Genomic DNA, 20,251 nt, shown 5'->3' with positions numbered 1-20,251 from the left:
AGAAACCCAACAGAAAAACAAGCTTTGGAAATGCAATAGGTCTCGCATGTGTTTGAGTGAAAGCTTTTGGTGCTGCAAATGGCAATGTGTTTCACCTATATGTTATAGAGGGTATGTATGTTGTGTGTAAAGGAATTATGTAGGTTGTATTGGAATTGTAAGTTGTGCAGCAGCATGAAGCATAAGAAAGGAAAGTGAGGAGAAGAGCAGCTTGAGGCACACGAAAGGAGATTGAGAAGAGTAGCGTGAGGCATAAGGGGGGGAGTGAGGAGAGGAGCAGTATGAGGGACAAGGATGGTGAGTGAGGAGAAGAGTTGCAGGAGGCATAAGGAAGGAGAGTGAGAAGAAGAGCAGGAGGAGGGACAAGTAAGGAGAGTCATGAGAGAAATGTGTCATTATATACAAGAAGCAGAGTACGAGGAGAGTACTATAAGCCCAAGAAAGCACAGTGAATAGCCAAAGGTAAACAGACCACATACCGGTGTAATTAAGAAACAGCACTGCGTTAATGATGGTTACATTTCAAATAAGCGATTGAAATATTAAACAATATTTTATTATCCGTGTATGTGAGGGAATAGACACGTATTGGGGCATATTCATTTTTTTTTTGCATCCGTATATAAAGCTCACTTGGGTGTGTGCATGTCATTGTATTTATATAGCGCTTACCAGGCTTAAACGCGCATTTTGGCGAGTAGCACACTACATCGGAACCCAAAAGTATTAGTGGTATATTAGTATAGGGAAATGTCAATTTGTTTGAGCAGTGGACATGTGAGTCTGTTAGTTAGATTGAAAGGAGAATGGAGAAATAAAAGAGGAAAAGTCTGATGAAAGTGTTTATTGGGTGATTATAGTAGTTGGAAATGTTTGGGATGAAGTAAAGGAGAGATAGCGGAGGGTAGAGTGTTTAGACAAGGATTAGAGAGATGATAGGACTCAAATGAGGTGTCGGATGAGTGTGAGGAGGGTATACATGAGGGGAGAATTTAGAAAGGGTTGTTTGGGAGATCTTCGTAAAATGAGGTTTGGGTGATGCAAGGTGGGATAGAGGAAGGAAGAGTTAATCTGGAGATTATAGTACGAGAATGAGGTTTGGGTGAGTCAGAGAGTGAAGCTAGAGGATATATTGACAAAAGTATGTGGAATTGTATTTATTACAAGCAGCTAGGGGTGAAAAAGGTGTAAAATGCCACTGTTGTCCTTAACTCCACTTCTAAAAATGCACTCTAATTGAGGATTTGTACACATGGGCAGAAATAAAACATCCATTCTGAACTGTTAATCATCAGTTAAAGTCATTACTACTAATTTAAAAAAAAGTACTTATGCAAAGCCCAAATCTCAAAAAAGCAGAGAGAGAAGGCAGGCAGGCAGGCAGGCACCTTTTTATCTGAACACCTGTTTAAAGGTCTTCTTAAAATATAAAATAAACAGTGGCCAGTGAGAGCCAACTAAAACAATGGGATAAAAAAACAAGATTTTCATATTCGATCTGACACCACTGCAGTCTTAAGTAAAATAGGGACAAAATACACCATTTTGGTTTACAATCCAAATACAAAGTGGGTGGCATTATTTCAAAACAGACAATATAAAATTATTTCTTTTTGTACAGGTTAAGTAGTTGGTAAAAGCAAGGAAACACTACTGTAGTCAGTGGTAAAAGCTGGGTGACAACTAAGGTTAGTGGTAAAGACAGGAAGTATGAGTTTTGGTTAGCAGTGAGAGCAGACAGCAGGGTGCGTAAGCTGCAGACGGGTAGAAGCAGGGAAACCAGTGGAAGTAAGTGGTGCTAGCTGAAGTAATCAGCTACAGTTTAGTGGTGAAAGCAGAGGGAGCCAGATGTGTCTAGCGATTAAAAATAATATGACCCAGCTTTAGTGAATGAGGATAGGAGGGAAATTCAGCTGCAGTCACTGGTAAGAGCAGGAATACTGGACCATAGTCTAGTGGTGAATGCCTAGGGTCTTGGTTGTAATTAGAGGTGATTGCAGAGAGATCCAGATGTAGTTAGTTAGTGGCATGGAGCTCCAGCTGTGGTGAGCGATGAAAGCAGAGCAATCCGGCTGCAGTAGGGGGTGAAAGCACGTAGACCCTGGTTGAGGTTAGTGATAAAAGCAGAGATAACCACCTACATTTAGTGGTAAAACATGGCTAATTAGCTGAAGTTAGTATCAGGACGACCCGGCTCCCATTAGTGCTAGAAGGCTGGAGGAGTGAACATTGTTGAAAGCAGGGATATCCGGCAGTAGTTAGTGGTAGGAGGGAGTCCCTGTAGGAGAATACATTGATACAGTAAAGATTACAAAACACACTAACCTCTCGTAGAGGCAACCAACAGGATGTACGTTGTTACAACGAATGCTTTTACAACGCATGCCTTTACGACGCAACTTTTACAACGCATGTCGTTACAACGACTTGCGTTGGGGGGCGCTGGATAGTGAATAGTTTATTTACTATTCCAACTCCAGTCCCCATGGATAGTAGGGAAGGTGTTGGATAGTAAATTAAAACTATTCCCTATCCTAAAGCGCCCCCCAGCGCAAGTCGTTGTAATGACTTGCGTTGTTATGGTTGCGTCGTAAAGGTACTGCGTTGTAAAAGTTGTGTTGTAAACGCTGTTCCCCCAACCAACGTGACCGACGCCAGGATAAGGAGTGCGAAATGCAAGTGCATGTTCCAAATGTGAACCTCCCAGGAGATCATCTACTATCTGGGAGCTCGTTGCTTATGACTAGAGCATGTTTCCATATAAAAAAACACCAGAACAACAGCCAGAGAAGCATGAACTCTGAAACAGCACCTCGGTGGGGGCCAGGAGCACTAGAGCTTAGATGGAAATAAGAAAATAAGCTACTCACTGAAAGGCGCTGGAGGCAGGCGGAACCCGCCGGGTCTCCCAGGGCTTAGGAGGCTGCGAGGTCGTAGCTTTAGTTACTGTTCCCAGTATGACTGCCCTGGAAGGACTAGTGGCTTGACCAAGAAGGACTATTTCATCCATTGTGAAACACAGGTTTTTAACAGATTTGATTTGCAAATAAAGTAGTCAAACAAGTAATGTATTGTATTGTATTTTAATTGCATTTATATAGCGCTTTCTACCCCTGACGAGGAGTCAAAGTGCTTTTTCTGCGAGTAGCATGCTACTACGGAAGCTATAAAGGATTAGTGGTGAATTAGTATAGTGAAATATTAAAGTGATTTGAGTGGTGAATTTTAATCAGTTATTTGGATTGAGAAGGATAATGAAGGAATAGAAGAGGGAAAAAGTTTTGCATTTATATAGCACTTACTACCCTTGATGGTCTGTTGAAGAGCTTTTTTCGGTGAGTAGCACACTACTTTGGAACCCATAAAGGATTACTGGTGAATTAGTATAGTGAAATATATGAAAGTAATTTGAGTGGTGGATATGTTAATCAGTTATTTGGATTGAGAACAATAGTGGAGGGATAGAAGAGGGAAAAAGGTTTGCATTTATATAGCGCTTGATACTCCTGATGGGGTGTTGAAGTGCTTTTTTGGCGAGTAGTACACTACTCTGGAGCCCATATAGTATTAGTGGTGAATTAGTATAGTGAAATATGACAGTAATTTGAATGGTGGATATGTTATTCTGTTATTTGGATTGAAAAGGATAGTGGTGGGATAGAAGAGGGAAGATTTTAGAAATATATTTTTTTTTTGTTTGATCTGGAGCTTATAGCTGTAGGAGCAGGCTTGGTTTGAGTAAAAGGGAAGTGGGGGGGGAGGGGAGTCAGAGGGAAGGATTTAGAAAGGCTTGTTTTGGGGGATCGGAATAGTTAAAGAGGTATAAGATGATGCAAAGAGGGGTAGAGTAGGGAAGGGTCTAGAAATTGTTATTTTGGGGGTATATTAGTGGTATGGACTTTGGAATGAATGAGAGATTGGAGGTAAAGGATATATTGATAGGTATAGGGTGAGAAATAGGGTAGTGCATTGGAAAGAGTACTAGAAATACGTTTGAGATGAGTCAGAGAAAGGTAGAGGATATATTGAGAGTCGTATAGGGTGAAAAATAGGTTAGTGCATTGGATATGCTGAATTTGAAGAAAAGTATTAAATATTTTTTCGATCCATAGGTACATGGAAGATATAGAGATGCATAAAGGAAGGTAGTATATGCAGATTAAAGCTGCATTCATAAGCACCGGCTTTCAAGTTTTGTACTTTTACTTATATATTATGTAGATGATATGTTGCAGGTAACTGTATGGTCCTGCATTACCATTGAGGAGTTCTGTTGACATCATAAAATACAAGACAGAGTGTCCCCACTTGAGAAAGTAGGGTTTAGGAAAAGATTATGCCTTACTTCATTCAAAGGCAAAATCAACAGTTGATGGACAGAATGCAGAACAATGTCATACATTCACCCCAGTACAGAGATCTGGGCCTAAATCCATCGTTTTTTTGCACTACACACCACCCCAGTTCAGACATGGCCATATGCAAAACAGCATTGACCCTGTGCCTCATGGGAACAGTCCAGCCTGAACTGCCAAGCCATGTCTTCCCTGGACCGGAATCAAGCATCCTAGGACCGGTTTCTGGCTATCAGCCGTCTTCAGCCAGGATAGCTTGACTCCAGTGGTGTGGAGAGCATGGGACTCACGTCTGAGCATACCGATCCCACTCGGGGTGACAAAGGCAAAAACAACAGTTGATGGACAGAATGCAGAACAATGTCATACATTCACCCCAGTACAGAGATCTGGGCCTAAATCCATCGTTTTTTTGCACTCCACACCACCCCAGTTCAGACATGGCCATATGCAAATCAGCCTTGACCCTGTGCCTCATGGGAACAGTCCAGCCCAAACTGCCAAGCCATGTCTTTCCTGGACTGGAATCAAGCATCCTAGGACCGGTTTCTGGCTATCAGCCATCTTCAGCCAGGATAGCTTGACTCCAGTGGTGTGGAGAGCATGGGACTCACGTCTGAGCATACCCATTCCACTCGGGGTGACAAAGGCTAAAAACAACAGTTGATGGACAGAATGCAGAACAATGTCATACATTCACCCCAGTACAGAGATCTGGGCCTAAATCCATCGTTTCTTTGCACTCCACACCACCCCAGTTCAGAAATGGCCATATGCAAATCAGCCTTGACCCTGTGCCTCATGGGAACAGTCCAGCCCGAACTGCCAAGCCATGTCTTTCCTGGACCGGAATCAAGCATCCTAGGACCGGTTTCTGGCTATCAGCCGTCTTCAGCCAGGATAGCTTGACTCCAGTGGTGTGGAGAGCATGGGACTCACGTCTGAGCATACCCATCCCACTCGGGTGACAAAGGCAAAAACAACAGTTGATGGACAGAATGCAGAACAATGTCATACATTCACCCCAGTACAGAGATCTGGGCCTAATTCCATCGTTTTTTTGCACTCCACACCACCCCAGTTCAGACATGGCCATATGCAAATCAGCCTTGATCCTGTGCCTCATAGGAACAGTCCAGCCAGAACTGCCAAGCCATGTCTTTCCTGGACCGGAATCAAGCATCCTAGGACCGGTTTCTGGCTATCAGCCGTCTTCAGCCAGGATAGCTTGACTCCAGTGGTGTGGAGAGCATGGGACTCACGTCTGAGCATACCCATCCCACTCGGGGTGACAAAGGCAAAAACAACAGTTGATGGACAGAATGCAGAACAATGTCATACATTCAGGGGACCTTTTGCAATCGATCACCACTTTTGCCTAAATGTGTGCATGATTTGCATTTCTTTGTACGTTTGGCGTTTCCCTTGCGGGAGCGAGCATCGGCGCCATATGTTTGTAATTTTCTTCAAAACAGATGGTGCTGCTGCTCGCTCCCGCAAGGGAAACGCTGCGTGTGTCTGGTCCCTGTCAAACACAGGCCGTGATTTCAAAAGGTAGGGCTTGTAGTCTCACAGTTGCCCATGTTTACGTGTAACCTCTGATAGGTCTCTTGCTCTCAAGGTGCGGTAGCAATTGTCAGTCAATGGTGGCTAGTTTTCTGCGTGTCTCATCTTACAGACTTTGGTGTGAGTGATTTCAGCGCCAAGTTGGTTAGTCCGTAGTCATAAAGTTACGAGTGCGCAAGGATAATCAAATGCTTGTAAACTAGTGCTGACTCGGAAAAGAGCATAAACATTTTAGTTTACATATTGACCTTTAATATGCTTCAAAACGCAAGTGTGAAAGAACCCTGGCTTATTCGTAATTTGGGCTTTAGCTTTGTGTGTACTTGTTACGCTCCTCGTGCTCAGTTGTTTTATTTCTCTAAAATCAAATGGGTAATTACAGGAAGTGACATCACAAGCTGCTCAGGGATATTACAGGAAGTAGCATCTTTATTGAAAACGCGAGATTGTGTCTTATTAGTTAAGAAAGTGATTGCTGACAGTTAAATGGAGTCTACCAAAACTAGCAAAATCTTACACCTTTCTCATTTTAATAAAAATGTAAGTATTAAATGAAAATGAAAAGGAACTTATAATGTGCGTTATTTTCAAAGTAGTGAGCGATCATTTTAAAGAGTACGAATTCTACGAGATATGAAGTTATGTCGAAATTGTAAACTTGTATCACTGATTCCTGTCTCTGCAACGCGAATGTGTGCAAAAAATGAAATATAGCAATACATATTAAGAATGTGACATTATCTCGCACATATTGAATATAGATTTCATTTCTAACAATGTGAATATGCAGAAATACTGGATATGCTAAACCAAAGCCAGCAGAAGTGAGAATCACACAGGTGAGAAGTGGCATTAACAAGGAAGGTACCCGTTCAGCTATTTAAACAATGCATAAATGTAGAAATCATAAAACGACCAGAGAGAATAAGCATGTGACATTTGTTTTTAAAAGGTAAAGTATTTCTGAATTTCATTTGTATTGCATTTACTTTTTGCTAAACATACGGCGTAGTTTTAGAGATCGGGTAGGCAGACCACACCAGTAGGCAAATTTGCCACGGATGTTGATATATACCTGTGTAAATTGCAAGTCAGGATATGTGGGTAAATGTTATGCGCTGCATGCATTTCACGGGAATAGCCGGGCACACGTATTTCAGAATATATAAGTTCTATATTCTAAGAGGATTCACATTGAGTGCTCATACACTTCATTGCAATAGGACAATAACTGAATGGATCAGTTACTGCCACTTGTCCGACGGCTAGTAGATGGAAAGATGAGACTCACATTCATAGGTTGCAGCATTTCCCCAGTTCAGGGAATTGTTCTCAAATACCTGGCAAGCTGGATCAGGCACGTTGGGCCTGATTTCAATTGCCAATTTAACTTTGTGATTCCTACACCAAGAGATTGCAATTATAAGTGTAGTCATATGTATGGTATCTGGTGACCAGCCGGCCACCAGACCACGGGGTGCGATAACGTTTGCACTCCCAATAAATTTTGTTAGGAAGAACCCATTGGAATTTAATGAGGGAACATTCATGATTATTACTAGGCCATAAGCACCGAATTCCTTACACTATTCCCTAATTCAGAACAAGCATTGGCATAGCCAATAGGTCTTGCCTTTGGGACCTTGTAAGTATTTAGTTATGCAGCACAATATCCTTGGTGCAACAACATCAACTGTTGCATGGCTAAACACTAATAAGGTTCCAAAGGCGAGACCTATTGGCTATGCCAATGCTTGTTCATGTTTGCTTTCATGCAGTAACTCACCGCAGTGCAAAGGGGAGTGGGACACACATGTTTTGAAAATGAGGATCATACCACCAGTAAACCACTGAAAGGATTTCACAGATGGCTGCCTCAAAGCGCCCTGTGTACAAATGCACTTTGTTCCTGCCAGCGCCAGACGGGCACCAATAAAAAGAGCACACATTCCACTACTCTGAGAGGAAGAAAAAATTCATTCCTGAGCAATGACATCTGCAAACCGCTGTCTATCCTTTCTCTCAAAGGCAAAACAGTTCTTAGTTCCCTTCTTTATTTTAGATCCAACAATTTTCCATGAATGGTGCAATTTCAATAAATACAACCTAAAAAGAGGTATAGTTAGCACTTAAAATGACAATAAGCGTGATCATAATTGGAAAAGCAAGAAAAAAGGCACTGTCTTCCTAGGTCAGCACACCACCAATATAAAACCGATTCAATAATTAAAATGTGAAGTCAATAACAGGAGTAGACAACACACTAAAACACTTGCCATGCAAACACAATAAGAGGATGCTAAAAAATGTGACAATTTGAAAGGAACTGAACAATACAGATGGCAGCTATGGTTTTGATAAATGCACACACCCTAGTCATTGCTTATATGTTCACAGATGATGCGGTGCAAAGCCCCTGGACCCAACAGCCACCACACCTTGCTGCCACTGGTGCAGAAGAAGGAATGCAAGGTTTATATAGTAATGCCCATCACAATTTCCCATACATTATTATCCATTCGCAAATTCCTCAATGTATGATTCCATATGTAATTCCAGGGATGACCAATGAAGTTTCACTGTGTCCAATAACTTTTTTTTATTTTATAGCAAACTTAACCAAAGGGCCAATGAGTTTAATTCCAATTCCTTATGGAAATTCAGGACTCTAGAAATAATTATACATTTTCATAGTCAGGATGCTTGCCGGATAATCCACAATATAATTATGGTAAATACTTCTCATCTGAATTGAAAGCTCAATGGCAGCCATTCAACATTCAAAGGTGGGATCTCACCCCTCATAAATGTATGGTTCACAAATTAAAAAGCGTTTAAGATTAAAAAGTCAATTGTATATAGGATGCAAACAAGTGTGAGTACTGGACACAACATTTGCCAGGACTACTTAACAATACCTGAAATATAAAATACACGCTGGAACAAGATTACATAAATCGTGCTAGATTTGGGGCATTTATTAATCTGTTCATAAAGCGCAGGGGCGACTTCCTTGAATTTTATCATAAACAGTGAAACCCTTGCCCTTGCTAATTCTCACCCGCATTATTTGTGCATTCCAAACCTCAAACAAGAACTGTGTCAACCACCACTTTTTACATTTATTTCTATAAAGCGTTTAAGTGCAACTCATTTTATAAATTAAACACCATGAAGGAATTGAATGACATGTGCAACTGTTTTAATAAATGTAGGATAAAAAGTCAGCTAAAATAGATTTGCAGGAATAACCCCCAAAATGCATGTTTGCATTTATTTTTAGTAAATGATGTTCAATACTGAAAGGCACTTTCACTTACATTCTTGAAAACCCAGCAACTACTCTCATACAGGGAATTATCCATGCAAAAGGAGATACATTAAATAAAGACATAATAAAAAAACATTATTGTACAGAACTGAAATATTATAGATTTCCACCTAATTACACCAACAGAATACTCATTTCAGATTCCCATATTCCTCAGTAATCCACATCCTTTACTGACAACACCAAATTGTGGCCTAGTAGTATTTCCAACCGATGCTATGTGCAAGAAAAACACAATGGTGGAGATAATGCTCCAGACAACAGCTTGTGTATATACCTCACATCTCACAGCAGCAGATCATCTGTAAAACAATAAGCATAAGCTGCATAGTAGGCATCATTCCAAACAACCTGAACACCTCCTGCATTAAAGCATTACATATGTTGACATGGCTCTCACTTTCTCCATAAGGAAAATCACCTGAGTGCTGGCAGCTTGTGAATGAACTAAAATATAATATTGTAATAGTCTATATTTATGTCTCCCTCCCTCTATTATTGATCAAAAGATCTTTGTAGTTGAACCTATTCAGAACCTAAACAGTTGACCATGCCTCCTTGACCCAAAGACAGCTACATGGCTCTGTTCATGCATACTGAAAATCAATTTCTGTTGGTAGGCCCACAAGTGAAGAGGACAGATACGAAAAGGGGGCAGTCTTCTCAAAATCTTGTCTTTGGATTGTGGTACAATCGGCACCCTGGTATTAAGAAAAACAGAGAACCACTAAGCCCTCAGGCGAGCTCTGAAAACAAACGTATTTAGCCATTCACTCTCCTCTTTCCCTAGCTTCCAACCCCTACAAAGCATTTGGTGTACATGGGCTTTAGAAATTAAATAAATAAATGTCAGAAGAAAAGAAAATTTACTTCAGAGGTTTCAAAGGCCTGATATTCAATATCAAGTGAATACTCTCATGGAATATTTTGTGGAGGTAGAAGGAGGGGAACACACACCTATTACTCAATAGTAAATAAGGATCCGTACTTCTACCAAGGACAGATGGAAAACACTGTGCTAAAGGGACATTCATAGAAACATGGCTATTATGAATATGGGATTTTAAAGAAAACAGACAGACGAAAATCTGGATTTTTAGATCTTATGCACAAATAATGCGTGCAAACTGTGGAACAGCATATGGGACAGTTTAACAAATTTTGGGGCACATGAGGACATGTAGCATAGAATGAGGGGGTACATTACACCTTATGTAACTGATGGGATCTCATCTGAATTTACGGTATCCAGATTTGGAGTTTATACCTTCAGAAGATGACACAAAGTACAAGTCTTCTGAGGAAGTCTCATGTATTTGCATATGCATGTATGACATCATGGAAAAGGGGAGGGCGGGGAATTTGGGAGAGACGCTCAGACTCCTAAGTGGAATGAACGCAGTACAGGAAGCAAATCTTTTTTTTGATGAGCGTTTAAGAGGGCACATGCCTGATTGGTTGTCAGACTGGTGAGTGATGGTCCTACCCAATTTTTTTTTATTGTAGATGCTGCAAGCCAGCAGGAAGATGAAAGCGTATCTCCGGGAGAACTGGTGCACATGGAAGTTCATGGCTTGGGTACTAGTGAGGTGGAAGGGCATTAGCAGACTGGATGAACCAGGTAGTCCAGTCTGTTGTCAAAATTCTAACAACCTTCCTGTACATCTCCTAATAGGTTACTGTCAAACTTCTGTCCCCTAAAAATGCAACAATTTATTGGGATATTATAATGTCCTCCATTTAAGAAGTGATGTAAATGCACTATGTAGAAACGAAATAAACCCAGTTATGCAGTAAATCGCTGCCATTATTTCGCAACCTAACTTCTTGGCAATTAAAAGGGACCTGCCCCCGAACAGAAAACCCACAATATCGGTGGGACACTGAGTATCAAGGACAAAACTGTAGCATTGCAAAACACTTATAAGGTCCGAAAGGCGAGAACTATTGGCTATGCCAATGCTTGTTTGCATTGTAAGGGCGCAGGGCACCATTTACTGGCACTCGTGAGTTCCACAGACAGAAGGGTGTGAGGGAGCAGTGCAGATATTGAGAGGATCACAATTCATTGAAATGCATAAGGGCCAACGTCGAAAAGCATGCGGGGGCAAACTGCACAGTTTAAGATTGTTGCAGGTAACTGTTCACTAGAGGCGCTCACAGTAGAAAGGGTGCAAGGGCATAGTGCCTGAATGACACTTATTTAAGAGAGAGAGGAAAAGCTAGGTCTTCAGAGCTTTCCTGACATTTAGAAGAAATAATTGTTACTGAAAAGATAGAGTAAGCAAGGTCAAATCTGAGGCAGTTTCCCCAGAAAACGCTCTGCCACTAATTGCAGAACGGAGAAACTGATGTACTGATAGAAGGAAAACATCCATAGACCACAAGCAACTGCTGGGTTTATAGCAAGACAGCAATCTGACAGTAACAAGCATTAAAAAGTGTTTTATGTACTAGGCAGAGAGATGTAAACGACACTCTGTCCTTCACCGGCAGCCAGTGGAGAGAGGTTAAGGCACGAGAGACACTTAAAAAGTAAACTATTAAGCAGTGAGTTCCATATGCATAAATAAATGTGAGTCCCAAACTCCTAAAAGCTCCAAACCCTATATGAATAAAGAGTGACCTGTTCAGAAGCCAGTTTAGCGGGTTTTCCCTGTGCGGGACTCGGTGTGTCTCGTTGCTATGGGTCTGGGGGAAGCTCTGGGTACAGAGACATAGGAGGAGCTGCATTGTGTGCGCCGAGGATATAGCCGCTGCCCAAAGCAACAGGCAGTCTTCTAGCACAAGCCAAGTGCCAACATTTGAGAAGAGGAAAGTGGGCGACATAAACAATAAACTAGCGGGAGCAGCGGCGCACGGCCCATGTGCGCACTCTGTAAGGGTGCCCGCAATCGATGCGCTTAATGAGCCATGATGACGGAGCATCCCACGAGTGGCGCGCGTGCGAGAGCGATCACCAGGACATATGTTTAGAATTATCGAGCCCGTGTCTGGACACAATAATTCAAAACATATGGCGCCCGTGCAGGTAACCGCAAGCAATAGACCACACACGCACAAGCGTGTGGTGAGCTTTTGAAAGCCCCTTACTATAACTCTCACCAGTCCAGGAACCTGAGAAGCTCAAACTCCCTCCAACTCATCCCACCTAAAACTAGAAGAAACAAAACTGCAGATCGATCTTTCACCGGAAGCACTCCCAAAATTTGGAACTCCATTCCCCCTCACATCAGAACCATTGTAGAATTCAAAAGCCAACTAAAAACCCTGCTCCCAAACCGCTCCCTAGGAAGTGGATAGCGTGGGGCAGAAAGCAAACATCGAGCTATGCTACAGCTCTAAGACTCCGAAGAACTCTGAAGGCAATATTGTCCTACACTACAATGTGTTGCTCTTTACTTTGCGCTCCTCTGTTGATATGTCGCTCTTCTATTTTTTGTATCTGATGATTATCTGTTATGTACCTACTGTAAAGCACTCCGATACCCTTGGGTCAGGCCAGCGCTATAGAAAACTTCTTAAATAAAATAAATAAATACAAAATAAATAAAGCCATTGGTTGAAAGAGGTGCACCCAAACCCCACTCTATGATTTTTTGTGTGCAATTGGTCAGTTTGACAGTTGCACTGCTAAAAACCAGACCAACCACGATGAACACAAGTTGCAAATGCAGCCTGACAGAACCCCTTTTAGAGGGCCAGATGGCACGCAGGGTTTACTGGGCCCAATCGTGGTGGCTGAAGCTTTTTTACTCTTGCTGTCCTGGGGCCAGTCCTACTGTGGAGCCTAGGCAACTGGGCCAAGTACCCATTCTGCATTTGACTCTCGGAGGTAAAAGTGGTGAAGCAGTCCTGGCTCCCTCGGGGGGGATGTAGATAAAGATCAGCGAAGGCGACTCATAACTCAAAGGGCAAACGGTACGAACAATAACTCAATGTCCAGTCGAATAATACATTCAGAAGCTACAACACAATCACCTTGGGGTCAGGGCTTCACTAATTGTTCTGTTTGGGGTCATTCACCATTCACAGGTTCCTGCATCCAGGGAATGCACACTATAAGGCCGTGCTCAAGGATTACCGTTTGACTCTTCAGGTTTTAGTAAAAAGTGTCAGTGGTGCCGCATCACAGTTAGCAGTGACTCCCCCGGGGTCCAACTAGCCTAGTTCACGTCTTACCCACTCTTACAGCACAGAAGAGTTCAGTGGTGCAGTGGGGGCCTTCAGCCCGAGCACCTGAGATTTCTGATCTGCTCGGAGAAGATGGACTGCATGCGGATCACACTGGAGTTCTCTCCGTTATCGGAGCAGCTCCTAGCTCGCGAACACATAGTAAGTTGGCTTTATCTAGTTGGGGGTGGGGAATCCTTTCTGCAGCTCCCGAATGAAGCCAGTGAGGGTACAATGTCATCTTGGAATCCTTGGCAGCCCTCAGTGGTTATTTAGGGACAGTTTCCTCACAGTGCAGGCCCAATTTGCTGAATGTAGCCTCAGTCTCTTTTTCGGGTGATGGCCTGAATCCTTCGACACAATTGGTAGGGGCAACACCTCCTGATATATGGTGTTGCTGTGGCACAGGGTAATACGCGAGCAGGCTCCTGTGGCACAAGTACCCCTGCCAAGACTATTACAAGTCTCAACAATTCTCACAGTAGCTACTTTACCGGTGGCCCTCTCTGGGACACAGGGTCACCGCAGCAGTGCTCAGTACATGGCCCTCCCCTGGCATACTTGCTGAGCTGACATTGCACAAGGGCAACGACCCGATCAGTGCACAGCTGAATCCGGACTCCTCGTACAGGTAGGCCTCACGGTAGGGCTCCCCATTGGACCTAACTCCCTCCAACACTATCTTTCTCATAGGGCACACTGATCTTGACAAGCAGTCAGGCGCTGGTGCTCCGTGCTCCAGGAGAGGAGGTCATTGTTTTCCTGGGTGATATCTCCTCACCCAGCTGGGAGATTAGCAGACCTTTCACCCAGTCCTAGTTACAGGAAGACGTCTTTCAGAGCTTCCCCTTCTCACACGGACCATTTGGCTGCTTGACAGACGACAACATTTGGGGTCACAACCTTCACTTCTTATAGTCCAATTCAGACACCAAAATTCAATCTAGTGTGTGAACCTTTGAAGTTTTATGTTGGGATTCTGCTCCTTTTAAAGTAGACACTTCTCTCGTTCTTCTTCCCTCATATCTGTCACATCAGGCAAGACTTGGACGCAGAGTGTCCCACAACACAATTCATAGGAGTGACCACAGTTCAGACCTGGATGTCAGCTACTGTGATATGTGCATCAAAAGGTTAATCCCAGAATTCCTGCCCTACTCTTTATGAGTCCCTAATCAGCCCCATCTCCTTTTCTGAAATGTGTCCAGACCCCTTCCTTGTGATTTATCACTGAATAAAAGAGCAGTCTTATGAAGTGTAAAGGAAGTCTCTTCTTCTGTTCTTTCTGTGTGTGTCCCACCCAGCTCACAAGAATGCAGCAGTTCACAAATCTGCCTTGGGGGATTCCTCTCCTCCTCATGTCCTCATGTTCAGATCGATCCCCACAGAATCCAGAAAACAGTCACCCACGCACTCATCACCAGCAGACTCGACTATAGCAACGCACTCTACGCCAGCGTCACCCAGAGACAGCTCAGAAAACTACAGAAAGTTCAAAACACCGCAGCCAGACTGGTCCATGACATCCCCTGATGCAGCAACATCACACAAAACCTCTGACAACTCCACTGGCTCCCAGTCAACAAGAGGATCACCTTTAAGCTCATCACACATGCCTACAAAGCTCTCCATGACGCAGAAACAGCATATCTGAACTGCCTCTCATTCCTCATACCCGCTAGACAACTTCACTCCGACCAACTTGCCCTAGCCACCATCCCACAGATTCAAAAGACCAGAACCGGAGGAAGATCCTTCTCCTACCTCCGCGCCAAGACCTGGAATACCCAGCCCTCCACCTCAGGCAATCCCCGTCGCTGACCCAATTCAGGAAGGATCTCAAGACCTGGCTCTTCGACTGAACCTCCAGGCCCAGACGGATCAATAGCCCCACCCGCCCCCCTCAGTGCCTTGCGACCCCCCACTGGTGAGTAGCCACGCTATACAAACTCCTGATTGATTGATTGATTAATATCCTCACCAAGCAGGCCTGGGCTTCCCAAAATGGAATCTAGGGTCCTCCATATAATGTACCACTCACAGCACATTTACTGTCCAGCACTGTTACCTCCATGTATTGTGCCAGACAAAGGCACGCACACTAAGTCTGCGCACACTGCTCAGCACTGAAGCTTTTATTGCATAAGGGTGTGCTATTTTCAAACCTACACTCTGCCAGCACACACTCACTATGTGCACTCTTCACAACACGTCACCCTTCATGTATTGTACTTCATGCAATGTTACATTATGTTATTTAAATGTATAAGGCGCGCAGCTACCCCACGGGGTTTCCCGGTGCCGGCAGGTAGGAGTGAGAGAAAAAGTGAGAATTAACAAAATTACTGATTGAACAACCAGGTCTTGACTTGTCTATGGAAACTACTAAAGACAATTCTTCCTGTATAGAAATAGGAAGAGAGTTCCACAGAGTGAGGCTCACGAAAGAGAAGGACCCACCCCCCATCCTGGCCAATTTGATTCTAGGGATAACAAATTTAGACTGTCCAGCAGAACGCAAAAGACGAGAAGGAGTGTACAACTGAATTAGCGAATGCAAATATTGCGGGGCTGTTCCGGATTTAATTTTAAAAATAAAGCTCAAGGTCTTCAATTTAACACACTTCTCCACTTTTAGCCAGGGTAATTTGCGAACGGAGCCAGAGGCTGACACCATCCTGGGTACCTGACACAGCAGTCTGGCAGCTGCACTTTGCACCACCTGCAACATATGGATTGTAGCTTTAATGGAGCTCAAATATAAAATGTTACCGTAGTCAAGTCTAGACGTAATCAGGGCCTGAACCACAGTACGTTGAACACAGAGGGGTAACATCCACCAGATTTTTCTCAGCTATCTCAGAATAGTAAAGCATGTCGCGGCCACCTTTGTGATTTGTTGCTTCATTGACAGATGGTCGTCGGTGATAATACCCAGGTTACGAACTTGACATACTGGTTGGGGTAGCAAGCCCATTTCGATGGGCCAATATTTCGGTCCCCAGAGGTCTTGGTCTTTACCTAAAATCATAACTTTAATTTTATCTACATTTAGTCTGAGCAAGTTGTACTGCATCCAATATGTGATTTCCCTCAGACCAATCTGGAGATCAGATGAATCAGATCCCATAGATGAAGTAAGGGAAAAGATTATCTGCGTGTCATCCGCAGAAGAAAAAAGGAACATCCCAGCCTCCTCAGCAATATATGCCAACGGGCGCACATAGATATTAAACAGTAGTGGCCTCAGCACAGAGCCCCGGGGAACTCCATCAGGAGATCAATGAATATTAGAACTAGCGGAGGTAGAAAAAACCTTAAAATTTTGATCCACCAGGAAGGAGCTAATCCATTGTAAGGCTGAGCCTCCAATGCCTAAAGAATGCAAGGCTGTCAGCAAAACCGTGTGAGACACTGTGTCGAAAGCGGCACTAAGATCAAGCAGGACAAGAGCCATCGCATCCCCATGATCCAAATGCCGTCTCAACATTTTAGTAACCCCAAGCAATGTAGATTCAGTGGAGAAACCTCTAAAACCAGACTGAGAAGGATGAAGGAAACTCAAAGACTCAATCAAAGAAGGCCGCTGAAGGTTGACATGTTTTTCAAGAAGCTTAGAAAAGACCAAAAGCAGAGAAATAGGAAGAAAATTGGATGGCATAGAAGGATCCGCATTAGGCTTCTTTAAAAGTTTGGGGCACCATGGCATGCTTCCAGTCAGGGGGAACAAAGCCTTCCTGCAAGGAGGCATTAAGAAGATCCATAATCAGCCGAAGCGTCCATCCCTCAAGCTATTTCAGCACGGAAATGGGAGGAAGGTCTCTGGGAGAGCCTGATTCAATGCTAGCCAAGAGACTGTTAAAGGTACTCGGTTCTAATAGTGGCCAAGCTTCCACCCTAATGTTGGGTTCAACACTATCCTGAATCCGAGAGACTTCCGTACTCACAATAGGGGGTGTGGTATTGAGAGTCTGCAGGGAGCCAAACTGGTTGTCATAGGTTAGAGAAGAAAACATCTTCTTAATCTTCTCCACAAAAAAGCAAGCGAGGTTCTCGCATTGCACAGCAGTTAGGGCGCAAGGTGTAGTCAGAGTGTTAGAGCCAGATAGTTCTTTGACTACTTTAGAAAGGGGTTTTGGACAATGCTGAGCTTGGGAAATTTTCAAGGAAACAAACTCAGCACGAGCGGATTTACAAAGAAAATGGTACTCCTTTAGGGCCTTTTTACATACTATCTTAACATTTGTCTTATAATATTTTCTCCCTTTCCAGATTTTTACACTTAAATTTCTCAATCTTGAGAGTCTCTGTAAACCAAGGGGCAGGCAGCCAAAGGTAGCCTAACAATTATGGGATAAAGGAAGGCAGGTATCTACTGCATGAGAGATCCATTTTTTAATGGAACCCAGATCGGAGGTAGTAGGATATTTTATAGATGGTCTAGAAACATCTAAGAGACTATTTAAGACATCCACATTGAGTTTGGCCCAATGTCTGACTTTATGTTGAGTTCCGGCCATAACTGCCAAGGTGCAGATAACGATCTTAAGCCGACATGACACCAAGAAATGGTCAGACCAGAACAAAGGAAGAGCAGGAGGGCAAGCCAAACCTGACAAAGTGGAAAAGATAGGATCAAGCAAGTGGCCTGCAACATGTGTAGGACCTGAATTGCAAAGATGAATATTCCTTGCTTCAAGATCAGCAATGAACGCTGCACTGTTGGTGCATGCAGAATCAACTAAATGAAGATTCAGGTCACCCAAAATGTCAAAATTAGCACAATTCAAAACATGAGATGTTATCAAATTCGGAAAGAATGCTGCCCAAGGTCCAGCTGGGCCCGAAGGGCGATAAACTAATGTACCAGACAGTGTAAACTTAGATGTAAAGTGAGTTTAAATAATAAAGCTTCACAGTTATTAGCAGGTAAGTCAACGCAGTTACAATCAATAGAGCTTTTGTGAATAATTGCAATGCCACCCCCATTCTTTATTTCCTATCCTTCCTGAAGGTGGAGCAATTAGAGGGGAGTGCCACAGCCACATCAGGTCCTGAGCTGTCATCGAGCCAGGTCTCCGTTAAACCGCATCCGGTTGGTTGTTCAATAAAAGATCAAATACATCCGCCTAATGGCTTGGAAGCAAATGACAATTTATGCTGAAAAAAGTGAAATCTTGGTGAGATGAAGGTATATCCAAGAGAGAAATTTTCCTTGCCAGAATAGCATATTTCAAAAATCCTGGGTTGTCCCTTGAGGGCAGAACTCCATCTTGACATGTATAATTAGCAGTGGCCACAGAGGAAAGCCTACAGTGCTGGCATTCAAAAGGGGCACTGTCTAATGCAATCTTAGCACAGTTAGGAGAGGAGAGACGGTTTAACTTATGCAAATAACTGGATGAATACTTAAACCTCGCCATAATAAATTGGCATGGGGTTGTGGACCTTGGTCCAGACTGGGCGCGGATGAATGCAGACGGGCTTGCCTTTGGCACACCCTCTGCGCGCGTCCGCCTCCGGGCCATTTAAATAGAGGTCCGGGTAGCTGCAAACGCAAGAGCTAGACCGCTAATAGAGCAGAAATTACGAAACTAATGGTAGACCTTCAAGGGAGGAGTCGTGAAGTCTAAAAGTGCAATGCAGATAAGGCATGTCCCAAAAACAGATAATGCCCCCCAACAACTGTGTATAACACACTCAGTGAAAGATAGTACAGTTATAGTTTAAAAAAACGTTAAAACTGTCACAATATAATATCCATGTCCAAAGTTCAGTCTATTATGACCTTCATCCAGGACTGGATGAACTTCAACCACCTGAAGCTCAACCCCGATAAAACGGAGTTGGTGCTGACTGGTGGTTGCTCCAGTCCCTGGACCTCCTCCTTTTGGCCCCCATCATTAGGTCCCCCACCCACTCCTGTATCCTCTGTCAAAACCCTTGGATTTAAAATCAATAACCAACTCTCCCTACATTCCCAAGTCTCTGCTGTGGTTTCCTCAGCTTTCCTTTCACTCAGGACTATCCGCAGAGTCTCTCGTTTTTTCGCCCCAGACGCGCTTAAACTAATTCTGCTAGCCATGGTAACATCCCGCCTAGATTATGGTAATATCCTGTACCACGGTATGCCCAACTACCTCATGAGACGTCTTCAGCTGGTTCAAAACCAGGCCGCTCGGCTGGTTTTTAACCTCTCTAAATCATATCATGTAACCCCTCTCCTCTCTTCCCTGCACTGGCTCCCTGTCCGGCAACGCGTCTTATTCAAGCTCGGCTGCACCATTTTTAAAGCCCGGACAGGCTCTGCCCCTTCCTTCATCAACTCGGCCATTCAATCCTACACTCCCTCACGAGACCTCCGATCCTCCTCTCACCACCTTCTACTGGTTCCCCGCTTCAAACTGAAGAAATGGGGTGGTTCAAAATTTGCTACCACGGGCCCAGCTTTCTGGAACTCTCTTCCATTGCCCCTCAGAACCTGCACCCAGTACCCCCTCTTCCGTAGAGACCTCAAGACTTTCCTCTTCACCCAAGCCTTCCCATCCTGAGTGCTCACCGTTCCCCCCTTTCCGACACACTGAGTAGCACTTGCCAGTGAGCGCCAAGAAACCGCCAGGTGTACGAGCGCTATATAAAACCCTTCAAATTCAAATTCAAATTCCAATAAAAGCATTCAAATGCAAGCACACACAGATCCAGCTCATTGCTTCATTGTGTACGCACTGCACAGAACTACATTCTCATGTAATGTATTCCTCGTAGGCATACATACACCCAGTACATGTACTAACCACACACACATATACTGCACAGTACTGCTCTA

General features: G+C 43.6%; 1 protein-coding gene across 1 annotated transcript in view; it reads right to left on the bottom strand.

Moving 5' to 3' along the window:
- Positions 1-20,251, bottom strand: part of LOC147709465 (protein-tyrosine kinase 2-beta-like) — a 368,771-nt gene that overhangs the window by 194,619 nt on the left and 153,901 nt on the right. Inside the window, exon 4 of the mRNA XM_086925999.1 lies at positions 6,911-6,996. The gene's annotated coding sequence lies outside the window, so the exon portion shown is untranslated. The remainder of the gene's footprint in view (positions 1-6,910; positions 6,997-20,251) is intronic.

Source organism: Lissotriton vulgaris, chromosome 6, assembly GCF_964263255.1.
Source record: "Lissotriton vulgaris chromosome 6, aLisVul1.2, whole genome shotgun sequence".
NCBI classification, from domain to species: Eukaryota; Metazoa; Chordata; class Amphibia; order Caudata; family Salamandridae; genus Lissotriton; species Lissotriton vulgaris.
Note: the sequence above shows the minus strand (reverse complement) of the source record. Positions and strands in the feature narration are given on the sequence as shown.